We start from the raw sequence: 25,975 nt of genomic DNA on the forward strand, positions 1-25,975 counted from the left end.
TCATCCCTAGCCATACATACGTGTTGCTAGATTCCAAGCTTTCATGCCAAACCATCAATCGTGTGCCACATTACAAAACACGATCGAGGTCCCCATTAACCACCCTTGGAGATCCCACTACCCTCCCCACCCGAACACCCTGCCAGCCTTGCCCCTCATACACTCCGCCTCACTCCTCTGCCGGTCGACTCCTAGGCGTTTTGCTATGGTCAAAACAAATGCAAACCGTCCAACTACCTCCAAACAGCCTGGTCAATCGAGAACCCCCCTTAGTGGAATCGTGTCAAGGCCGGTTTGCCGGGGTCCACCACCCCTGCTGGACTGGGAGCTAGGGTAGGACCCACATTTACTTTCCTAACTGGACTCCCCTCTAGCAAAATCCACTAACCCTTGTTCAATTGTTCTTGGGTCATGCCCCAAGTTTACTGGTCAACCGGACAAGAAACCCCCCCCCCCCCCCCCCCCCCCCCCATCCTGTGGTATCGTGCCAAGGTCGATCCGCTAGGTTCACCACCCCATTGGTGGACTAGGAGCTAGAGCCAAGTGCGATGTCCCACCTCCTAAATAATTACAACCATGCTCTCAATGAGATTTGAACACTTAATGTCATCATGTTTGTAATTATTTATTTTTGATATATTAATAATGTTATTGGTGATAAAATAATTAATTTTAAATATTTATAAAATAATATATGAGTTGAAATATAAATATCATGATGTGGTAGTGATTCTCAACGCCACATAACTAAGTTAACGATAATATTAACACCATTAACTATTGTTTTTAATTGCACCACTTTTTAAAGTATAAGGACTAAATTAAACAAAATAAAGATACAAGTACTAAATTAAATAAAACACTATAGTACATGAACTTCATGTATTTTGACCAATTTATTATCAAATTTTAAATTCCTCCCATCACATTTCACCTGTACAAATGTGGTAAAGCGATTTTGTAAGCAGTCTTATGCTTGTAAATAGAATGAATGTCGTTTTATAAGACAGCATCTATATAGCTTTAAAAGCTAAAACATTCTCAAAGCGGGGATAGCTCAGTTGGGAGAGCGTCAGACTGAAGATCTGAAGGTCACGTGTTCGATCCACGTTCACCGCATTTTATCTACCCTGGCCTGGTTACTTCAATTACCATTCGTGGCTTATATTAAAAAAACGTACAATATTTTTTTTTTTTTTTAAATACCCTAACTTGAATTATTTGTGGCTTAAATCAGACATACAATATTATTTTGTTGTAAATATATATTTTATTGTCAATATCCTATTCTATCAGATCATGTATGGCTATTCTGTTTACTCCATATTGAATATGTATATTTAAGGTTATCTAATAAGAGTGAGGTTTTGGGGTTTTTGATTTGAGTTAACTCGCTTCTTCTTTTTCTCTTTGTTGTTCCTATCTATTGCTTTTCAGCGATGCGATTAAAACAATGCAACAATTCACACAAGAATACGTCAAAATTTACAATATTCATTAAATTATATTCAGAATTCACACCAGGACTATGTGGTCTAATGGTATCCGGGTTGGACTTCCATTTGGAAGATTGTGAGTTCGAGCCTTAGTGGAGGCGTTATTAGCTCTTTGTGTTTTAGTAGGTTGAGAAAGTATATGAACAGATACTACATTGTAATAGAGCTAGTAGCATTAAAAAAAATATATATTCAGAATTCACAATTCTTTCTTTTCAATTCAATGCATTATATGATTAAAAAAATACTCCGTAACAAATTCTATTTTCAGTTTTCAACTATTGTGGCATAATCACATAAAATTATATTCTTTTAATTTTGTCACATTACATCATTGACTTTCATTTGCTTGTCTCTTTTAACTCTCATTTTAAAATTGTCATTTAACATTTTAATAAAGATGACTAACACGTAATTTTATTATTCAAGCTTTTGCCCAACATTGTAATATGACTATTTATATGTGTGTGTGTGGTGTGTGTGTACATACATAATGGGTGGGGATGGGGAGGGGGCAGTTGCCCCATTGCCCCCCTTTGGAACTATCCTTGATCATGACTATACATCGTATACTTTACAAGGTGAATGTTAAATTATATTATATATTTTTTTTTAACTTAAGTTTATTTTTATCTTTTTGTTCAAATGAAATTAATATAAAATTATATTATTAAAAAGTCCAAAATTTCTAATTAAGATATTTCAAATGACACATATTTGTATTTATATTTCAATATTATAAATTAACATATAATTATGTTAAGTCATTACACGCGTTATGTTTATTTTTAATATAATAAAGGTTCATTTTTAATATACTGTAAGTTAATTTTTACAATACTACAAATTCATTCTCAAAATATTGTAGATTCATTTTTACAATTGTAATACAACTACATTATAATAATGGATCTCAAATGGATTTATTTTTACAATATTGAATGTTCATCTTTACAATAATAATGCAACTACAATATAATACAAATGAACCTAAAATATATTCATTAAAAGAATACAAGAGGTTCATGTTTACAATACATGAGATTTATTTATCAACTTTGCAAGTCCATCAATAAACAACTAATATTCAAAATATATTAATATGAGCATCATTCAAAATATATCAATATTATATTTTTAATAATATATTTTGTAACATTGATTTTATTTATACAAAAAAATATATGTAAATAGATAATAGACAAATTGATGTCATTTTAATGAATCTACAATATTATAATAATGAATCATAGTCAATGATACTTTATAATGAATTTACAATAATATAATAATGAAGCATGGTTCATGATGCAAAGTGTATCATGGTCCATGATATAATTTGTCAAAAACAGAGAAAGCAGGCATGTGGCAAATTATAATATGGATTATGAATAAATGTTCATTTTTGATATACTAAAGATACATTATTTAATTTGATATACTAACAAATAATATACATTTAGTATTCGAATAATATATCTTTAAAAAAATAAATTGTTAGTATATTAAAAATGTATCTTGAATTAATGATTTATTTTATAAGGTGGATCATCTTTTATAGTATAATGATTGACAATTAATGTTAGTTGGAGTGGGGTATGCAGCAATCCATTTATGTTGTCCAAACATCGGATGATGACAAAAAACATGAGGCATTGCCTGTTCTACACAACTCCCAATTCTAGAAATTTCATGCCGTTAGTTCGTACATTCATACCTACTAGTTTGGGAATTGGGATTGGCAAATTATTGCGTGGATCATAATAAAATATACATTTTTAATATATTAAAAGTATACTATTCATGTATCGAATGTATTTTTGGTACAAGTTTTATTATATAGACTTTCAAAATTTTACTCCCTCATTTATATTCTCTGAGTTGGCAAATTAAGATTGGTTATTTTCAACATGTTGGTCCACTAAAATGTGTCTATATCAAAAACATATGAAAGCGAGTACGAGTTGGGAGTTTAAAATGGAAGTACACAAAGTATTTTTCTTTTGGTATAATAGTTTCATACAGCTGTGTAAACCGTGCTCCACACAATAATGATTATTTTGGACCATATCAATTCACTTGAAATTAAATGTTGAGAATTCATTCTCCATATTAAATAAATAAATAAATAAATAATTGTCATGTCCACGTACAATATGATGTCAAGAAATGAAGACATATATTGATAAGGATTGTATGGCATTCAAGTGTTGCAAATACTTTTCAATCCATTCTCCCCACCACCTCAATATACTATATACATTTCACTTGCAAGGTGGACATAATTCCAAAACTATTCATAATTATGAATATATAGTTCAAAAATTATGAACATATAGTTGTGCATATAATTATGAATATATAGTTCTGTAATTATGATATAGAGATTCAATAATTGTGAATATAAAGTTCAAAAATTATGAATATATAGCTTTATAATTATGAACATATAATTCAGTAATTATGAACATAGAGTTCTATAATTGTGAATATAGAATTCAATAATTATGAATATGAAGTTCAAAAATTATAAATATATAACTTTATAATTAAGAACATATAGTTCAGTAATTATGAACTTGCATTTGACCCTACCAAACATGAAAACACAACTCCTAATTCCTCTGAGTCTCTGACGCACAGACTAACCACAAAGTGGGTCCACTGAGGCTCGACCTCATGACCATTTTTGGTAGTTGGATGGAATTAGAATGAGTAATCTTATAATGGGAATAAATGTTTTAAAAATACAAGAATAAAAAATTAAGACAATTAATTCTAATATAAAGATCTAAAGCACCAATATGAAGGGGGTAATCAGTGGCTTTGAATGTCTTTATATTAGAATTACCATGTTCAAGAATTACCAATATATTACCAAAGCACAAAAAGTCAAGACATTTAAGTAATTCTTGAAGTCTTTTCAAGCCCGTGGCAACAAGTTGATAAATGAAGCCACTTAAAAAGCTTCATTCAACACCATGCCTTTGTCTCGTATCTTGTTAAAGGTCATCTAGATTTCCTCAACTCGACTTAGCATGGTTTTGGAGTTCACCATTTTATAGTCAATTCAAGGAATTAACCCACAATAAATTTCTTTGCCCCAACATGTTCATTTTATTTATATACTTCTGATCCAAAGGCTCACACAACTTTTTAGTTATAGTTATTCTTAACTTGTTGTATACATCGTACGATGAATCATGCAAACCATTTAACATGTAATTTTAGCAAAGGAAGTTAGACTACTTCCAAGTCTCAACCGGGCTAATAGTTTACACATTAGCTTCAATTCTTGTTCCTTTACATCAAGAACCATCTCAATCAAGAACCTCACAATGCCACGAATATTCAAGTGGGACATTATCTTTTGCTGCCACATCTTAAAATTCAAACCATTAAACTTACCATTTAGCCGATCCACTTAGTACTGTAATAGGCACCTACACCATAGAGATAGACCCTTGGGTGCCAACAATCATGTGAGTACTAATTTGTAAACCACCGATCACTAAAGCACTGATATTAAAGTTTTATAATATAATGTTCATGGAAACATCATTTTCACGTGCCATTAGCTTTATTGTCATTGTTGCCGTTGTTTCCACCATTGTTATCAATTTATAAAATGTTAAAATAAACTCCAACTTAAATCGTCCAATGACAAAGAGATAGCACAAGCCATGTGTACTACTTCCCATGAATGTGATAATATTGTGCAATAAGCAGACATTAATGGAAAGTAAAGCTGAAAAATAAAAAAGCTCAAACCAAACATGAAAATTAAAGGGAAAGAAACCAAATGCCATGGCACAATAAAGGCAAACCAGATTAGAACCAAACACTGAAATGGATAGAAAAAACTTTGGCAAAATGTTGGGGTTGTGGCTATAAAATCACTCCCACTATGTCTTTTTTGATCCATTAATGTCGGTAAATAGAGAGGCAATACATCCAACGATTTGATGTGAAATCCTCCTAATCATTCTCTACGCCAAACACCTCTATATAAACTACCACAATTTCACTTCTAATCATGCTTAACCAAACTATTCTAATCAATCAGCTACGTGGTCATGTTCCCACCTATGATAATGATAGCACCCACATGTTCCTAGTGTGAAGTAATTTTATAAAATTTGTCACCAAGGGACTATATCTACCACTGAGATGATAATTAAGAGGCTAAATGTGGAAGCTCTCATAGAGACTAAGTAAGCTATTTTCTCATGATTGAGAGACTAAAGACAATATTTTTCTAATAATCAATATTAATGCATAGGGTTAAGCTAATGAATAATATTTAGAAATATACCCATATATATATATATATATATATATATATATATATATATATATATATATATATATATATATATATATATATATATATATTTCTAAATATTTATATGTTTTCTCTCATTTTTGTCCTATATTTAAAGAAAAAACTATTGTTTCCCTATGTCAAGTGTTACTGTTTCTCATTTCTTGTGACAAAAAGTGGAATCATCAATTCCAGGCGCCCCACACTCCGGCCTGATAATTTGTAGAGAGGTAAATCATGGTCTCAACTGACTAACAGAGGTTAGATTGCGCATAAGGAGCCCCCATCATTTTGAGAGGTTGCTCCCACACTGTCGCTGGTGATACTCGATTCTTGGTATCTTGTGAAAAATTTCATCTTTGAACCAGATGAGTTGTCCATATGGGCAACCGTTTCTCATTTATTTACTACCTAGGCTCGGTTTGACAAAGCTTATTTAGGAGCTTATAGCTTATTTTAAGCTACTAATAAGCTATAAGTTAAGTTTGGTAATGTTCCCAAAATAAGCTCGTAGCTTAAAATAAGAGCTTATTTTGGAACGCTACTTTAAGTAGCGTTTCAAAATAAGCTAGTTGCTACTTAACTTTTTTTTTTTTCCTATCTTTGTCCTTATTATTTTAAAGAAATGACATCATTTATCCTTCCCAATTAAAATTCTTTTCTCTTCTCCTTTATCCGCAACTTTCACCGCAATTATTATTATTATTATTATTATTATTATTATTATTATTATTATTATTATTATTATTATTATTATTATTATTATTATTAAATTCACAACAATATTGCTACTTCATTATGGGATGCTAAATCATGATTATGCTAATAATTTTATTTCAAAATGTTAATTTTTTTTAAAGACAAAATGTTAAATTTTAATATGTAAACAAACTAATTTAAATTTTATGAAGACGTTATTTTTTGTCGTTTTACATTTATCTAACTTATAAAAAAGTTAATTTTACCAAAAACTTTCAAGCATAACAGCTAGCTAACTTAACAGCTCTTAGCTTATAGCTTTTCAGCTTTAAGCTCATTTTAAGTTTTCAGCTACATTTTCAGCCAGGTTTGCCAAATATAGCCCTACACGTTGATTAAAGCTAGGCTAATGGTGCAAGTGTGTTTTTTTTTTTTTTTTTTTGGGTTTTAGTGTGGCCAGTGGAAGAAAGAGAAAAAGGTGAAAAATATATATTTTTTTTAAAGAAAGAAAGAAAAGGGCGATCGTCGCTAGTTGACAATCACCCAATGCTTCTTACGGGTGTGCATGATGAAAGTCAAGTTAGGTTTAGCCAACGAACCCACACACACTCTCCTCTTTCATCCAAGTAAGCAAAAAAACAAAAAAAAAAGGGTGATCGTCGCTAGTTGACAATCACCCAATGCTTCTCACCGGCGTGCATGATGAAAGTCAAGTTAGGTTTTAGCCAATGAACCCACACACACGCTCTCATCTTTTATCCAACTAAGCAAAAAAAATATAAAAAAAATCACAAAAACCAATGAAAAATCCTTCAATGAAAGTGCTCTTACATCTTCAACAAATTAAAAACCTCATTAAGTAACAACATGAAGTTTTAAATTCAAAAGAACACGTACAGAACTGTTGGGTTTGGAGCCCATAATAACAGAGGTAGGGCTCCAACGAATACTACATGGAATTGAATGGAAAGTGAATGAAACAACTTTTTATCATCTTCTTGCATTTATACAAATATATATGATTTCTCTCCAGTACGTTGCTATAGATTGCACCCTTTTTTCTGACTGAATTATTATAACTTAATAATTGTGTTACCCTTATTCATGAAAAGTGTAGTAATTAAGCATTACAAAAGTGCTCTGATCTGATGATACATGAATTGAACTTTTGCTTTTCATGTTATGCACGTCTTGAGAGTGTTTAACTTGAAACATGAAAGGTGTGGATTGTGGAAATACAGACTATGGGAGTTTGAAAAGTGATTAGAATGGTTTATTATTTTAAATATTTTTTTAAGAAAATTGTTCAAATGAATTGTATTTTTAATTTCATAATTGTTGATCATGTTGAAATGTCAAATATATTTTTTTAATTTATTTAAACGCCGTCTCTCAATTATCAGGTTATTAATTTAATCTATTGTTCGTGTGATGGGAGTTAGTAACATCAATTATTCTCAATTAAGATTTTATGATCTGAAACCTTCCTTGTAAATTGTAATTTCACATTTCTCCCATATTTAAATTTCCAGTTTGTCTGGTGTTGCCCCATGATCTTCTACATTATTTGTTTCCAAATCAACGAGATTTTCCTATAGTTCTACATCCTTGTGGTCCACAACAATGCAACCTATTAAGACAAACACACTAGAATCCATTTCTCTATCTCTATTAGGAATATTACCCTTTACCATTTCTATCCTAGCTGAGACTCTTTGTATCCTTATAAATACATATTTTCATCATGTACTTTATGTCTTCATATCACATAGATTGATCACAATAAGATTATTCTTAGAACTATTGTTCTCATCGGGTATCAGTAGACCAAACGATCCATGACTACAAAAAAAAAAAAAAAAAAAAAAAAAAAAAAAAAAAAAAAAAAACCATGCCGCCGCCACTAATTCCCCACCGTTGGTCGATGACAACATACACATCATCTTCTCGCATCATCTTCGATATTGTCTATCCAACTATAGCCCTAATAAGTACCCTACTAACAACCTATCACTTTATCTCCATTAAACATACTTCCTCAAACCATCTATTCTGGAAGATTCAACTTGTTCCATTTCTCCGTGGTCAAACTCTCGGTGGATACGTTGAAGGCATGTTTCTGTGTCCGACTTCATTTATTAAGGTTCCGGATGAGTGTTCCGTTGTAGCTGCGCTCTGGATGAGTGTTCCGTTGTAGTTGTGCTCTAGATAATTGTTCCATTGTAGTTGCGCTCCGGATGAGTGTTCCGTTGTACCCGATCCCATGGTAAAAAATTTGTCTGGTCAGGATTCTTTTATTTTACTCGTGACAAAGTAGCATCAAAAGAACTACATCTCTACAAAAAGACCAATTGGCAGACATCTCCACTAAGTCACTAACCACAGGCTAAATGATCTAAGGGACAAGCTCAATATTCTCTCTAGAGAACCTTAAACTTGAGGAGCGTATTAGGACTCTGTTTTTATTTTTTATTTTTTTAAAGTTGCACTCTGCATTGTAAGCACACTAGAATTCATTCTCCCTCTCCCTATATTATCAGGAATATTATCATTTATCATTCCTATCTTGGCGGGACTCTTTGTATCATTATAAATATATCTTTTCATCATGTACTTTATATCACATGAATTGATCAATAATAAGATTATTTCTACAACTATTATTCTCATCCAACCAAACCCCTCTACCAATTTGTTAATAGAGCATGAAGAGCTCAACTAAGGAGGGAAAAAGTAAGTCTGTATGAAATGTAATACATTTTAGTTAAAATGCAATACTTTTCTATGCACTCATAAAAATTATTAGGGTGTGTTTGGTTCATGGGTTTACGCATTAGGAATGATAATCAAAATCATGCATAGTTAGTGTTTGGTTGACAATTTTTTAAAACACAACTATGACCTTCAATTTAAAACCTCATTCCCTAGTTAAAAAAAGGTATCATTCCATCTTATTGGTAATATGATTTTTAAGTTTCGATTAGTGATTTTAGGATTTTGTTTTATTTATTTTTTTTTTGTTCATATTGGTGTTTTGGATGTCATTATATTAGGGTCGGTATCATTCCATCTTATTGGTAATATGATTTTTAAGTTTCGATTAGTGATTTTAGGATTTTGTTTTATTTATTTATTTTTTTGTTCATATTGGTGTTTTGGATGTCATTATATTAGGGTCAATTGCCTTGATTTTTTATTTTTATACTTTTAAAATCTCTATTCTCATTATAGGGTCATACATAACCAAACATCAATATTGGTAATCATATCATTCCAAATTCTACCATATATACTACCAAACATGCAAAATACTTTCACCAAAACACATGTCATTATTAAGTATTTGATTCCCATTCCAATTCTGAATCCCATGTATAAACTAAACACACTCTTAATTTTTAACTAAAAAGTATTATATGTCTCACAATGAGATGGTTTCACACAAAATTTATTTGGAAGGAAAAGAATGATAATAAAGTGAAATTACAATAAAATCTTTATGAAACATGAAATTAAATTAACAACTCAAATGATAATTAATAGATCACATTTAAACAATTAAAAACAATAGTTTTGTATTAGACTTGGCAATGTGGCAATGTTAACTAAGCTAAAGCACAACCAATTAATGTGTTATTATACTTAGATTGGGCTAGCACAACTCCATATACGAGACTGCGATGGGCCACCTTAAATATAACATGACAAATTTTGCTGTACACTACAAATACAAAATATATATATATATATATATATATATTTATTATAATATAACAAAGGTACATTATTTATGTACTAAATGTACTGTTTTTTTTTAGTACTATTGAAGCACTGAATCACAAAGAGTTCATACCATCTGACCTCTCATTTTGGGAAGTCAATTCGTGTCACTTGAAATAAAAAATTTAAAAATTATTTAAAAAGACACATGTCAACTTTTTAAAGAAATAACTTTCTAAATATGTCAACTTGAAATTAATTAAATAATTTTACAGATTTAAAAGATCTTAATGAAACTTTTTTTCTTTTTTATTTAAAAGATTCAATTGCACTATTCAATCGACTTTGGGGCCAATTTAGCCCTTTTTCCTATAGATTATGGCATAAGCAACCTACCTACGCGAGTTATGTGCTGTGTGCGTTATTTATTAGGCACACATGACACACTAAAAAGGAGAAGAGAATTTCTTGGGGTGATATTAGGATAATTCATAATGCAATGTCAATTATGACCAAAGATTCTGTTCTCAAAAGCATAATATTATTTAAAATATTATATAATATTATTTAATTTTCTTTTATTTTTTTTTTCTGCCTGTAATCGATTACGTGGTCATTTGCATTTATTTATAAATTTTTCTCGAGCTAATCGCCTAAGGATTTGACCGACCTTTTCTCAATTCAAAGTTTCACACTTTTCATAAAGGCATGGTGACACGTACGGTATGCTAATCAAATCATATTTGCTAAATAATTGAAGCAATTTATGTATATAAGAAAGGGAAAATGACACTTTTTCCCCCTAAGTTTTTTCCTCCTACTTATAACACTTTTTTCCCCTGAATTATTTAAGTGACTCTTTTTCCCCCTGAAATGTTAAATGGACATATTTATCCTTAAAATAAATATTTCATTTATTTTTATTCTCCAACAAATTATTACTAAAATTTTGTTCAAACCAAACAAATACTATAGCAACCAAACAAAAATATTCCAATTACAATTTATAATCAAAACGCGATATTTAGAGTTTATTAAAATCGCGAACTGGAATGGCCGGTTCATGTTCCGAACTGAAAAAATAAAATACATTTATTGTTGAATTTAGACTATTTTAAAATAAAAAATAAAATTTTAAAATAAAGACGGTTCAAAATCGCGAACTGGATCCGGAACCGCCGGTTCACGGTTCATGATCTAATTTTTTTTATTCTTAAATTTAATAAATTGAAATTCAAATATTGAGTTTTAAATCTGAATCATAACTGAAAACTTTTAATTCGATTGTTATAGTGTCTGGTTCAGTTCAAACCGAACCGTGGTAATCGCTACATATACGCAATAATTTGTTGGAGAAGTAAAATAAATAAAATGTTTACTTTAAGGGTAGAAATGTCAATTTAATATATTAGGGGGAAAAACCACAACTTTTAAAATAATTAAGGGGGTTAATGTGCTTACATAAATAATTGAGGGGAAAAAAGTGCTATAAGTATATAACTTAGGGAGAAAAAGTGTCATTTTCCCTATAAGAAATTAATGACTCATTTCGTTGAATTTCCAACGCCAAAGACAGACAAGTATCTGAGAAGATGTAGGTTATGTTTGGCAAATTTAGTTGAAAAGTAGTTAAATGTTGAAAAGTTATAAGTTAGAAGTTAAAAATTGAATAGCTCTTAATAGGACGTTTGGTTGGAAAAAATTTAAATTTCATTCCCATTTAATTTCAAAGGCCACTAAATTTCTTAGTTTAGTTGGAAGGAATTGCAATTTACGAAAATTGCAATTCTCTCATTTTTATGGAATTGAAATCCCATGTCTCCCCCTAAAATTTAATTCAATGAATTTTAGAAAGAACAAAAAGTTAATTATGAGACAAAATTAGCCCTCCATTTTTTTAACTTAAAACTGATGCCCACAACAACAATATGCATTTTGAACTTTATACTACTTATTCTCTTCTAATTCCCATGTATACCAAACATTGGTATTGGAATTCCCAGGAATTCTATTATTGTAAACCAAACACTGCAATTTAAATTCCTACTTTATTCCCAGTAATTCATCTCTCATGAAATTGTAATTCTTTTCCCACGTAATTCCCTCCTTCCAACCAAACGCCTCGTAACTAGCTGATTATGTTTAAAAGTGTTTGGTGAAATTAATTTTTTTTGATAAGCTGATAAATGTAAAAAGACTAAAAATGACATTTTCATAAAATTTAAATGATATGGTTATTATATTATTTTTATATTATTAAATATATGAGATATATTTAATTTATAAAAAAGTTGTCGTTTTTATTTTATATTTGAGATATATATTAAATTAAAACGAAAGAAAAAAAGTTTTTAATTGGTAAGAGTAAATGATATCATTTATTTATGAACGGACGATTAGAGTTAGAACTTGGAGTTGCTGGGTGGTGAAATGTTGCAGAAGAAGATGAATAAACGTATAGGAGAAATGAAAAGACCAAATGTGTTTTAATTGGTAATGGTAAAAGAAGTAATTTATTTAAAATAATAAGGATAAAGATAGAAAAAAGTTAGGAAGCTCTTAACTCATTTTTAAAACGCTAATGTAGCTTTTCAAAATAAGCTATTGTTTTAAGCTACTAGCTTATTTTGGAAACTGATCATTCTTCCCCATCCTTGCTATATCCCTGGTCATTATTCCTAAACATCATCCCTGTGATCAATTGAGTTGTCTATGCGGACAAAAATTAATAATGATGACTGATGAAACACAAGTTCATTTTAAATAAGGCAAATTTTGTTTTGCTTTATTTGTAAATTTTGTAAATTTTAGCTCATTTGACATAGTGTTTATTTTTAAGTTTATAACTTATTTTATTTATAAATAAATTATTGATTATATTTGATAAATAAAAAGGGTTTTTACGGTATGAATATATTTTAAAATTTATGGTCTGTTTGGAAACTTAAAAAAATAATTTTCGAAAATTAATTTTTTGATTTTTTTTTGTGTGTGTATTAAAAGAAAACAAAGTCAAATGAAAATATTAATTCATATCGACTGAAAAAATGTCCAATTTAACAGAAAATGTCTTCCTAAATTTTTAGTCGGGTGATAGTTTTCACATTCTTTATTTTCTTGTTTCTCTCTCCTTTGACATATCTCTCTAGACTAGTTTCTGAATTATTATTTTCACCACACTACACTACCACTACCACGTACTACCACCACCACCACCACCCCACCACTACTTATTACTGTTGTTGTTGTTGTTGTTGTTATTATTATACCAAATAATATAATCATTTTTAGGAAAATAAACCAAACAAAAAAACTACAATTTCTTAACTTTTAGTCAAATAGAAAAGTATTGTTTTCTGACTTTCAACCAAACACTAAAAAATTAAAATATTTTTCAAAAAATGAGTCATTTTCTATAATCGTTTTCTGAAAAATATTTTCCGTGTTTCCAAATGGAAACCTAATTCACAACATTTAGTTAAAGACTACAAGAACAATTAAAATTTTCGTAAGTAAAATGTTGAAATATATATGTACAGAGTATTTTTTATTTTATTATACATAAGGTTTCTTAAGACTTTATGGTATGTAATTGGTTGAATCAACTGAGCCAATCCCGCGAGGCTACATATGTTTAATTTATTAATGGATATATGTAGGTAAAATATTAAACTATGTAGATATTTAAGTTGTAGCTATTTAATATATTGTTACATTTGTTAATATATATTTTTTTGTAGTGACGTAAATTCTAGATTTTTAATTTTTTCACCCATTAATAACACTCTTTCCTCCTTGTTGAGCATATCATATAGCTATAATTTTAGTTATGTAAGCCAAACTTATTAGAGCAAATGTATGTCAAAGTTATTGAAAAAATGGCGAGAGCCTCAAGATCAAAAGTCTTTGTCATGAATATATTTGAATATTAATTGTAATAAAGATTATTTATTTATTATAGTAATGCCTACGTTTATTAATTAGTTTAGACTATAATTATAATCATAATACATTCTTTTCTAAATAAGAGATTTAAACTTTGAACTTTATTTTAGAATTTAGATAGTGGCCTTTTTTTTTATGCTGATGCTCAATATTAGTATTTAATGTTAAAATCATAATTATATCAAAATATTGTTATAAAATAATAGTATATAATTTTTTTTTAAAGTCATAAAAATTATATTTGTAGAATTCATATTATATTACTCAGTCTGTCTCATTTTATCTGTACTACTTATTATTCATTGGTCCCATTTTTAAAGCTAGAAGTCTCTATATATCATATATGTTATTACATCAAGAAGTCATTAATTTTTTTTTTAAGGACTAAAGTAATGTACCATTGATATATCCACTAGCATGAGTGCAAAAAAGATGCTGCATTATAGTCCAAAAAGATCATTGCACCTTATGTTAGATAATATTAAAGAATAATTATACCTTAAAATAGACAATAATAGAGAATATAGTATAGTGTATATGTTGAAGAAAATATTGTGATGATTAAACAAAAGTTTAATCATAGTTGAACGGAAATAATATATTATGCAGCAACAATATAATTAACAAACAAAAAGGTTTTAATTTAGCAAACTTTTTCTCCACTTGGAATAATGTGCAAGATTTGCTTAATGAATAAAATTTGTAGAGTACAGCAGTATACTATTAATAAGTTGGGAAGAAGTCGCCCGCACGGGATTAACTCACTGGTTCAGTAGGCAGCGGCAATGTTAAAAGATCAAGGGGCAATGTGAGAATTATACCTCAAGTTGGCAGATCCTTGTGCACACCAGCATTTGACTCTGTGTCTCTACCTATCTGTTGATCCATTGATCAATCACCATGATTTACCTTTCTAACTTCTCAAATTACATATAAAAATATAAAATTTATTTGCTGATAGGTCATATGTGTATGACACAATTTTATTTATTTATTTAATTTGAAATGTAAAATGAGATGATTGGCACAATTTTATTCTTTAATTTTCATAATTTTTAATATACATTTCGAAAAAGAGATGATTGGCACAATTTTATTCTTTAATTTTCATAATTTTTTAATATACATTTAAAAAAAAAAAAAAAAAACTTAGCATTGTAAAGAGCATAAGAGGGACTCCAAGATCATTGGGAATTTGGGATTCAAATCCTAAGAGAATGTCGTATTTTAATTTTTACTAATTTGTGATTGTCTTAGTGAATAAAAAAAAGCTAGTAAAATCTTTTGTGGTTCCCTTGAGGGAAGGTCACAGGATCGAAATCTCTGGTGGTAGGGTATTAACTCTTTCGTCTTTAACAGTTTGAGAAAGTATAGAACAGATACTACCTTGTAATAGAGTTAATAGTAGTATTCAAAAAAATCTCATATTTAACTCTCATTTTATGTATAAAATATAGTGATCATGTTCAAAAGAACTCTTATTTGCTAAAAAAAAAAAGCTAGTAAAATTAAATAATCAAATAAATAAACACATAAGTCTTATAAATATTGGAAGATATAATTTAAAATTTTGATGATAAAAAAAATTACGGAGTATTATCTAGCATATGTTTTTTTTTTTTTAATGCATTAAACATAGTAAGTTTTGTATTTCAAAACTACACATGAGTTTGTATTTTACATAGTGAAGGTAGAATTATTATATTGATAAAAACAAAATATTGAGGATAAACTTGGTAAGAAATTATAAATGTACACAAATACACAAAAGAAAAGTATTTAGGTTCCGTTTGAAAATCCGAAAAATGTCTTTCGAAATTCATTTTATGGATTTCTATGTGTTTAGATATTCAAAGAAAATATAGTCAAAGGAAAATATTCATTCTGATCAATAGAAAAAAGACTAAATTTGGCGAAAAATGTCTTCCTAGATTTTTAGTCGGAAGACATTTTTCAGATTCTTTATTTTTCCATATTCTAACTCATAAAATACATTATCTTATCTCAAAAATTTCATTATTCTAACACATAAAGTACATTATACATTGACCCTATTTGGTAACATAGTTAGCTTATCATCTGATTTTGACTTGTTTGACCACTATTAACTGTTTGACTTGGTTAAACAACCATTATGAATGTTTGATTAATTAGTTTTTTGTAACAATTTATTGTTCCAAAATGCTAAAATTCAAAAAACTACTCAAAGAAATTTAAAAAAAAAAAAATCATTTTGCATATATATATAATCAGTTATCAGCTAACAGCTAATTTAGCAAACGTCTTTCTACAATTAGCTAATGATATCAACTAGTCAAACTCACTAACCCAATCAACTAACAGCTATCAACTAACAACTATTTACCAAACACCCCATTATTCTAACTCATAAAATACACTATTCTAACACATAAAGCACATTATTCTAACTCATAAAGTACATTATCTTACCCTAGAAACTTCATTATTCTAACACATATAGAGAACATTATTCTAACACATAAAGTACATTATTCTATCTTATAAAATACATTATCTTATCCCATAATGTTCATTATTCTAACAGGCGCAAGGAGCACGAAATTTTTTAAAACATTAAAACGATGTCGTTTTGGACCGTGGTCCATACAATAATTTGCCATGTTTTGAGTTATGGGCCTAGTCGGGTCGTTTTTCCTTTAACTGGAATTAATATTTTTTGTTAATAGTCAAACACTCGAAACTTTCAGAAAATGACTAGAATTCTAATATATACTAATTGTATATCTTATTTAATATTATTTTGAAAATATATATATATATATATATATATATATATATATATATATATATATATTCCTCTGTTGTTTGGGTGAAAGCTTAACTTAAGATGTAGTGTGGGTATCTAGAAATTAAGTTTACTTTCAAAGTTGAAGAAACCGAACCAAGTTGGTTTGTGAATTTATTTAGTAATTACAAAATTTTAACTTCAATTCTTTATCTGAACTAGCTCTGAGCAATCTAGGTTGGTTTAACTTTTTGTGATTCTTTGTCGATTAGGATGATAAGACATGTTTAACTTAGAGTGCATATTTAAGTAGCGAATATGAACTTTCCCATAAATCAAATGTTTAGTCTTAAAGCTAAAACAAAATCAAATTAAAGAGTTTGTTGATTTCGTTTTTTTTTTTTTTTTTTTTTTTTTTGGTGAATATTTGGTATGGTTAAGAGAACTGTAAATTACTAAAAATTATAAAAATAATAGTGATATACTGATATTTAGCATTCAATTCGGACCAACGTTTGCTCAATCATAGAACATCATGATTACGTAATATTAATTACTTTAAATTTGAGTTAGTTTTAGTTTGGATCATTCAACAGTTGTGACTTTTCTTTTTTAATTATCAAGTTTAAAATTAACGAAATTAATTATTGATTATTAAAAAAGTAATAAATGTGGCAATTTTTTCAATAACCAGAGATCAAATTTGGAGGATAACTTCAATTAAGTTAGTTGGACAACTAGCTTGATAATTAAAAGGTTTCAAGTTTAATTCATCATATCGTGAGAGTTGTCAATTGGCCATCTTGATTTATTCGACCAATTATAAACAATCTAGACTGATTTATCTCCTTATGATCCTTTGTTGTTCAGCTATGGCTTATAGGCAACCTAGACTGATTTACCTCGTAATGGTTCTTAATCGACTAGAATCACAAGGCGGATTTCATTCACAGTGCACATTTGAATAACAATTAAGGACCCTTCAAAAAAAAGAATAACAATTAAGGATTTTCAACTTCAAAATTGAAATTGAATACTCAATAATTGAAAAAATCAAAATAAGAATATAACTCCTTTAAATTTCAAATAATTAAATTCATAATATATATATCTATAACTTAGAGTACTACATACCCTATAAATGGATGAAATTAAATGGTGTTGATTGATGAATTGAAGTCGCAGGTTATTGGATCTGACTAAAGGCATATCAAAGACAATATGGTACAACTTTCTAAGGCTAAAAAACACTATCTTTTACAAACAAACAACAAGAACAACCCCACCTACAAAGGCTGTAGTGTTTGTTAGGTTCAGAGTTGTTAACAAGAAAGTAGGAAAGTTGAGAGCTCCTAGTACGAACTGACATAACAGGACCTTTGCAATACAAGGTGATCTCACATGGCTATTACATTCAACACATAATATGTCCATCCATATATATATTTTGACATCAACAACTTATACTGCAAAGGTCCTGTTATGTCTTTTATGTCTTTCTCTTTAATGCCATCCCACTACAATTTTGCATTCTCCCAATTGTCCAAAAATTATTGACGTTATGTAAATAGTTCTTACTTATGGTTGATAGGTGATAAGTTTGAATAACGATATGATACACTTGTGAATTAGTGTTAATGATGAAAAATATATACAATCTAACCTTATATATTAAGCGAAATTTCATTATTAGATTGACGTAATACATGTTATTAGATGTGAATGAAAATCACATCTAAACTATTGTAAATGATGATGAAGTGAATGACAATGTTACTCCTTGTCTCACCACTTCAAAGCATACTGATCCATCCAATCAATGAACACTTAAACTCTGAACTCGCTCATCCTTTTGAGCACATGGATGTGAGAATCAATCAACCACTTTTTTTAATATTGTTATGATCAACTGCTTATCACTACGCCAAAAGGTATAGCTCATAGTGAATGCGTAACTTTATTTCCTTATACCGCCACATTTTCAAGAGGCGGAGTGCTGGACTTGGCATTTTACCGGTCTCTGTTCAACTATCACCCCCCCCCCCCCCCCCCCCCCAAAGCACCTGTCAGTCTTAACTACACAATTTACTCATGCTAGGACCTAAACTCATGACCTGACTCTGATACCACTTGTTAGGATCAAGAACTTATCACTACGCCAAAAGTTATAGCTTGTGGTGAATTGATGGTACATCTTTATTTCCTTATATATACTGCCACATTTTTTAGAAGTAGGGTGCTAGAATTGACCCTTAAGTGGCCTCTGCCCAACAAATATGCCTCAAGCAATCCACACCAATCCTTATGCCCAAAAGCCATATAGTGTAAGAGCACTCACATTTTTTGGCTCACTCTTTCCCTTAAATTTTAAAATTCAACTCGATTTTGACTATGTATCCTTTATAGTATAGAATTTTCAGTAATTTGTTCTAACTAGCTGAATTGCGTGAACTACTTTCTTAAAGCTTGGTTTGTTCGTCGAATAGTGTCCTCACTTAAAATTGATTCTTACAATAAAATTTCAAACCATCCATCATTGTGAATATTTAACAATGAAAATTGAATCTAAACTATTTTAAACGAAACCAACATGTAGCTATTCTTTCCAATTTAATCAATAATATTGTCAAACTTCTACTACTCATGTTTGATACCATTCTTTCATTTAATATTTGCAGCCAACATCTCACATGGCTTACTTGGACTGACAATTACTCAATAGAGAAAGAGAGATTTTGAAATTTTCACTTTCATGTGAATCAAGATTGAATTGGAGATCTATCTCTTATATCTAACATTGGGTTTCCAAGTAGCAATTAGAATATTAGATTATAGGTGAATCAGATTTACATGAGTCAAAGATCCTTAGTAGATTAAGGTCTTATGTCAATTAATTAAGCTACTTATTAGTGTGGACTCATTGCTTTGCTTCTAAGCACTCTTCTTTAGTTTAATATATAAGATCTAGCTGCAGGGTTTGATCCACGTTGGGACTTAATCTTTTTGGAGTTTGGAAGTTCAATTTTACTAATAAATAAATATGAATTTGTTAATTAATTAGCACCAACAAAAGTTTTACAATATCTTTTTTGAAATGACGATTGTATAATAGAATTTAATTACAATATACGATATTCAAGATATAATTTTGTTCATAGTGCTTCACATGTTTAAAGTTAATTGATTTCTTGGCATTTAGATTTCTTAAGTGCAACATAATCCATCTAGAATCATTTGTAAGTAAGATAAAAATAAATAATTAAATATGGGTACAATTTTTATTCAAAAATTCAGGAAGAGAATACGTTGACTCAAGGCCTCAAGTAAATGAGATTTAAATCAATTAAACATGAGGTTAAGAGTTCCCCGTAAAGAGTTTGCTTTTCTTGGAAATCTAAAAGAGAAAGCTAAGGAGTAGTTCTATGTAATTTTCCTTGGGGGAGAGGAATAATATGTTTTTGGGTAACCAGAGAAATCTCTAACCACTATTCGAAGGTATGTACTAAGTAAACATTGTTGTTGTGTAATAACCCGTAAACGGTAAACCACACAAGCGAAGTAAACTACATGAAAAAGATTCTATACAATGGGTTCAACTTAGATGGACAAACGAATAATCTTTTTTCAGTGAGTGGTTGGTGGTTTCAGAGAGAGAAAGCTCCCTCCTCCACCCCCCTCCCCCCCTTTATTATTATTATTATTATTATTTTTAGCTATACTCCAAATCATAGGCAAGAAGAAAATCACTCTTTTAGATTTCATATAAGACTCAAGCCTTAGTTTAGTAATTAATTTAGTGGTTAGTTGTTAGTAGATTGGTTAGTAATTAGTAAATAGTAGATTGTGTTAATGACAGTGTTGCAAAAATCGTGCCTAGGCGCTAGGCGATCGACCATCTAGGCGCCCGCCTAGGCGCTCTAGGCGCCGATTAATCGCTCTAGGCGCCCTAGGCGGTCCCCAGGCGCCTAGAGGGCGCCTAGCGATTTTTGCAACCTTGGTTAATGATTATGACCAGCATATTGTATTAACTGTTTATAAAAAAAAAATGTTTAGTAAAATTAGTTGTTTATTTTTAATAATTAACATGCAAGAAGACCTATAAGGTTATAATAACAACAACAACAGCAATAATATAACAATTACATTTAATAAATAATAACAATAATAATAGTAATAATAAAATTTTTAATTTTTATAGGTGGAGAGGTTTTGAATTGAAATCCTCCCCTATAATTAGTTAAAAGTTTTAAACTTTTTTTTTTTAAAAAATTATTTATAAGGGCATTTTGAAAAAAAATATATATATATTCTCCAAATCATTTACTGAAAACATTGTTTAAAGCAACGTTGTCAATTTAAGCTTTTTAGATTAAAAAGAAATATAAATAACAAGACAGGTTATTCTAAATTTTAGATTTTTTTTTAAAAAAAAACAGTTCTTTAAAAAAAAAAAAAGAAAGAAAGAAAAAGATAAGTTATACTAAACACTTATTTTGTTTGACTAGTCAAATAACTAAACTGAGTCATTATCAAAGGTGTATTCACACACACCAAGACTCAAACACTAGACACCTCACATAAAGGGCCAAACCAGATAACAGTGGACCACAGGTCACTTTATATGATAGAATAAATGATAATTATAAGTAAAGTACATCCATGTATAACTTTTCGCAAATATATATTCCCTAATAAAAGAAGTCTTAATAAAGATGGGATTTTAACAAAGTTCTTTGCTTTAATTTGTTGATAATATTTAATTATTACTAATAATTTGGTATAGCATCTTCCACAAAACACTTTAGATCATCTATGCTGATACACCACCCTTTAGAGTGTATCTAACACACAAGCTTTTGAAAGAAAATTGAAAGATTTTCTGTTATGAAATTAATAATTTGTTTTTATTTTATATTTAGAATATTATTTATTTATTCCCATGCCATCAAATAATAGCATGGCAAAAGTATGTAATAAAACAAGATAATGAGTATCAAAACTCATAATAGGGTACAAAAGTCTCCAATCAAATTAAACGCAACCTAAGTTTGATCAATCAGAAAAATTGAATGGTCAGAACTCAGAAGTGATTGAATTAATATTTAAGGATTAATTAGAGGCACGGGTGTCTTCTAGCAATCATTATGCTGTGCAACTTTATGCACTATGTATGGTGCACACGGTAGCAAAAACGATGTCGTTTTGACTAAAAACGCGCGTCCCACCTTAAAAATAATCAGTTCCGATTCCTGTCAATAGTATTATGTTGTGCTCATTCATTCTGGATTTTTAGTTCATTTATTCTGGATATATATATATATATATATATATATATATATATATATATATATATATATATATATATATATATATATATATATATATATATATATATATATATAGGTTGTGCACGAATGTGACTTTAATTTGCTTTATTAGAAGTATAAAACTATGGGTCTAACCTTGTTTTTTTTTTTTTTTTTTGGGGAAATATTCTTACTTTTGGAGCTGCATCACTATTACTCTACAATTGGGGCTTTTGTTTACAGAAATGATGTCGTTCCATCATATGGTATGTATATGATTAAAATAAAATAAAGATAATCGCAACTTTAAGTTGTGTTGCTTTACCATTTAAGAATAAAGATTAACCAATTAATTAAAGTGGGTGCCAACACCACCATACATCAATCAATTTGAGCTTAATCTATGGATGAGATCAGAGTGTGTTAATTAATAATGTGATTACATTAATTATTGAGTTACTGCCATTTTAATCCTCCAAGTATAGTGACTTGTTATTTAGGTATGTAATTTTAAAATCGATAAACTTTAATTTGCTTCTCAAATATATGTAAAAAGAGGTTATTCAAATTCAAGTTGAGAGCATATAACAAATTGACTTTCAAGAAAATTTGCATTAAATTAGTAGGTTGTCCACGTACTAAGGACTTCATGCTGATAGTAAATGAAAAAAAATAAAATAAAATGTCTGTCTTATTTAATTCATCTCGGGAAATGTATATATACTAGTGTAAGATATTTTTATGTGGGGTGCAATGTTTTAATTAAATCACTATTTCTTACTGTATACAAGGACATTCCCAGGAAAAATGAAATTTAAAGAATTCAGCGGAAAGTGAAATGTTGAGTTGAGAGAATGTGAATAATATTATTATCCATCTGGACATTTAGCAGTGAAAATCTTACTGATGTTACATATACTATACATTGTTTGGCCTGCTGTAAGCAAGCTTATCATGCCCAAAAGGCCAAAAGTATCAGATGTGGATATGGAGTTGTCGTCTTTGTTGTTAATATAATAAAAATAATAGCAAAAAATATAATAACTTATATAAAAAAAATTATATTCTCAAAAATAAAAAGCAATGAAGGCATGGCTATAATTTTGTATAAGTTATCTGATCTGAGTAGGTAAATAGAGATGACAATTTAGTAATTTATCCCGTCCAAGACGAGAACGGAGATGAAAAAGTTTTTGGGGAACGGAGTCAGGGGCACGGACGAAAATGTGTGTAATTTCTCGTCGGGGATACCTTTTCCCGCCCCACACAACACCGCCCCTGAATAATAATAATAATAATAATTTTATTATTATTATTATTATTATTATTATTATTATTATTATTATTATTATTATTATTATTATTATTATTATCACACATATATAGGAGACGGATTAGGTGAGAACCAACTGTCCGGGAGAGAACTGAGAACCAATCGCAGTCATCCACGTGTCCATATTAAACAGATCAGAAACACTTTTAAAAAAAATACGGTGATATTTTCGTAAATAATTGAACTTTGAAGTGCAAGTAAATTGTGTTAAAAATGCAAGTAAAAATTTTATATAGTGCACCTAAGTACAAGTAATTAAAATGTATTAAAAGTGTGACAAATAATGTACACTAAGCATCAATATTAGGTGAACCTAACGTTATCATTAGTTGCATCAAACGTTATTATTAAGTGCACAAATGTGCACGACGTTATCATTAGGTGCACTCATATTTAAAAAGGTAAATTACTTGCACTATTAAGTGAAAATAGTTGCACTTTTAAGTGATTTTATTTGCATTTTTTTACTTGAAGAGTAAATATTTATCACTTTTATTTTTTATGTATGACATTTTTACACAGACAAGACTTCAGTAGATCTCATATTAATATTAATATTAATATTAATATTGTTCTCATTCTTCCAAAAGGCTGAACCCCAACCCTAAGGGCCCCCACACCTCGACCCGACAGAGCATCTGGGAGGAATTAATATTGTTCTCATACTTGTTATGGTAGTTGTTATTATTATGCACCTAACATTTGTTAAATTTGTACTGGATTGGACCTTAAGATAGAGAGGTTAAACAGAGTGGTCCTATAAAAAAAAAAAAAAAAAAAAAGTTGATTTTTATGAGATCATGTGAGAGTAAGTTATTCTATGAGAAATGAAAATTAATATGATTCATCCATTATAAAACAATTGACATATGAGATTTATACTTTAACTAAAAATATGTTTTATGTCGCGTTTGGTTGTAGAGAGTGAATCAGGGGAGAAAAATTGCAATTTCGTGGGGGAGGAATAATGTAGGGAAAAAAAAAGAATTTAAATTCCAATATTTGGTATCAATGAGAATTGAAAGAGTAGTATAAAGACCAAAATTGTCATACATATTATAGCAGACAAATTAAACATCAATTTTAGGTTAGAAATGATAATTATAATTTTGTCTTAAGGGTATTATTGTTTTCCCAAAATTTGCGGAATTGAAAATACCAAGAGGATACATGGGATTTTAATTCCGTGAAACTGATGAAATTGCAATTCTCTCCAACCAAACGAATGAATTTGTTTGACTTCAAAATTAGGTGAAAGTAAAATTTTAATTTCTCCAACCAAACAGGCTATTAGTATTTTTGTAAAGGTATATTACTTTCATTGCATCATCGGTGAAAAAAAAAAAAAAAAAAAAAACCAACATACTTACTAAGAAAAAAAATGATTATTGCTTTGAAAATTTTAAATAAAAAAGGTTACATCATTTTATATATGTGAGAGAGAGAGAGATCAATATATATGTGATCAATAATTTAAATATTTGTCCGATCCAATGATAAAAAAAAACATCGAAAGTGACACTGCGCCAATTAAATTCTCTTTTTTTATATACCATATATTTTCTTTACATGTAGAATATAATTTAATTTTAAGTATTTGAAGTAATAAATATATTAAAAAAAATATAAATACAAAGTCACAATTGCAAGAACCAAATACAACACTCTAAATCAAGAATTATTCATCAACAGAATTGTTGTAGTGGAAAATTAATTGTTAACCTAACATGGAGCAGTTTTAGTTTTATCAACTTAACAGTGGTCATGAATTTTTTTTATTATTTATTTATTTTTATTTTTTATTTTTTATTTTGGAAGCACAAAGAAATCCAAAAGTACATGTGCCCACAGTTACAGAGTAAGTCAAGTGGTTCGGAATGTAGCCAAATGAATGCCAAACAATTGATAAGGTGGTCACACAGTACAAATGGAATTTTCAAAATTCATTTACCAATTAATAATTGAATTATAAATTTATGCTTATATATTATATGCTCAACACGCTCACTGATTAAACCCATGAATCTTTTGCAAGGGGTTAGCTTTGATACAAAATTAAAGCATGTGCTTCATCTCATTTAAAAATCTATGTTGGATGGAGGCTGGTGAAGAACCAAATCCAACAATTTGTGACTAAGGAACAGATTGTTGGGCAGAGGCCGGTGAAGGCCAATTAGTCCAATACAATGCCTCTCGAAAATATGGTTGCGATATAAGGAAATCAAGTTACGCATTCGCTATAAGATATAACTTTTGACGTAGTGGTAAGTGTTTATCCTGACAATCTAAGCTGATAATTGAATTGCATATTTATGTGTTAAAAAACTTTTATTTATATAATTGTTTTGTTTTGTTTATTTTGTGATAATAATAATAATAATAATA

At 29.3% G+C, this 25,975-nt stretch overlaps 1 non-coding gene across 1 annotated transcript; it reads left to right on the plus strand.

Annotated features, from left to right (window-relative positions):
• Positions 1-1,046: 1,046 nt before the first annotated feature.
• Positions 1,047-1,119, plus strand: TRNAF-GAA. The gene has a single exon. It is a non-coding gene; the product is annotated as a tRNA-Phe (tRNA).
• Positions 1,120-25,975: the final 24,856 nt, after the last annotated feature.

The sequence above is a fragment of the Ipomoea nil genome, unplaced genomic scaffold (assembly GCF_001879475.1).
Source record: "Ipomoea nil cultivar Tokyo-kokei standard unplaced genomic scaffold, Asagao_1.1 scaffold2921, whole genome shotgun sequence".
In the NCBI taxonomy this organism is placed as follows: domain Eukaryota; kingdom Viridiplantae; phylum Streptophyta; class Magnoliopsida; order Solanales; family Convolvulaceae; genus Ipomoea; species Ipomoea nil.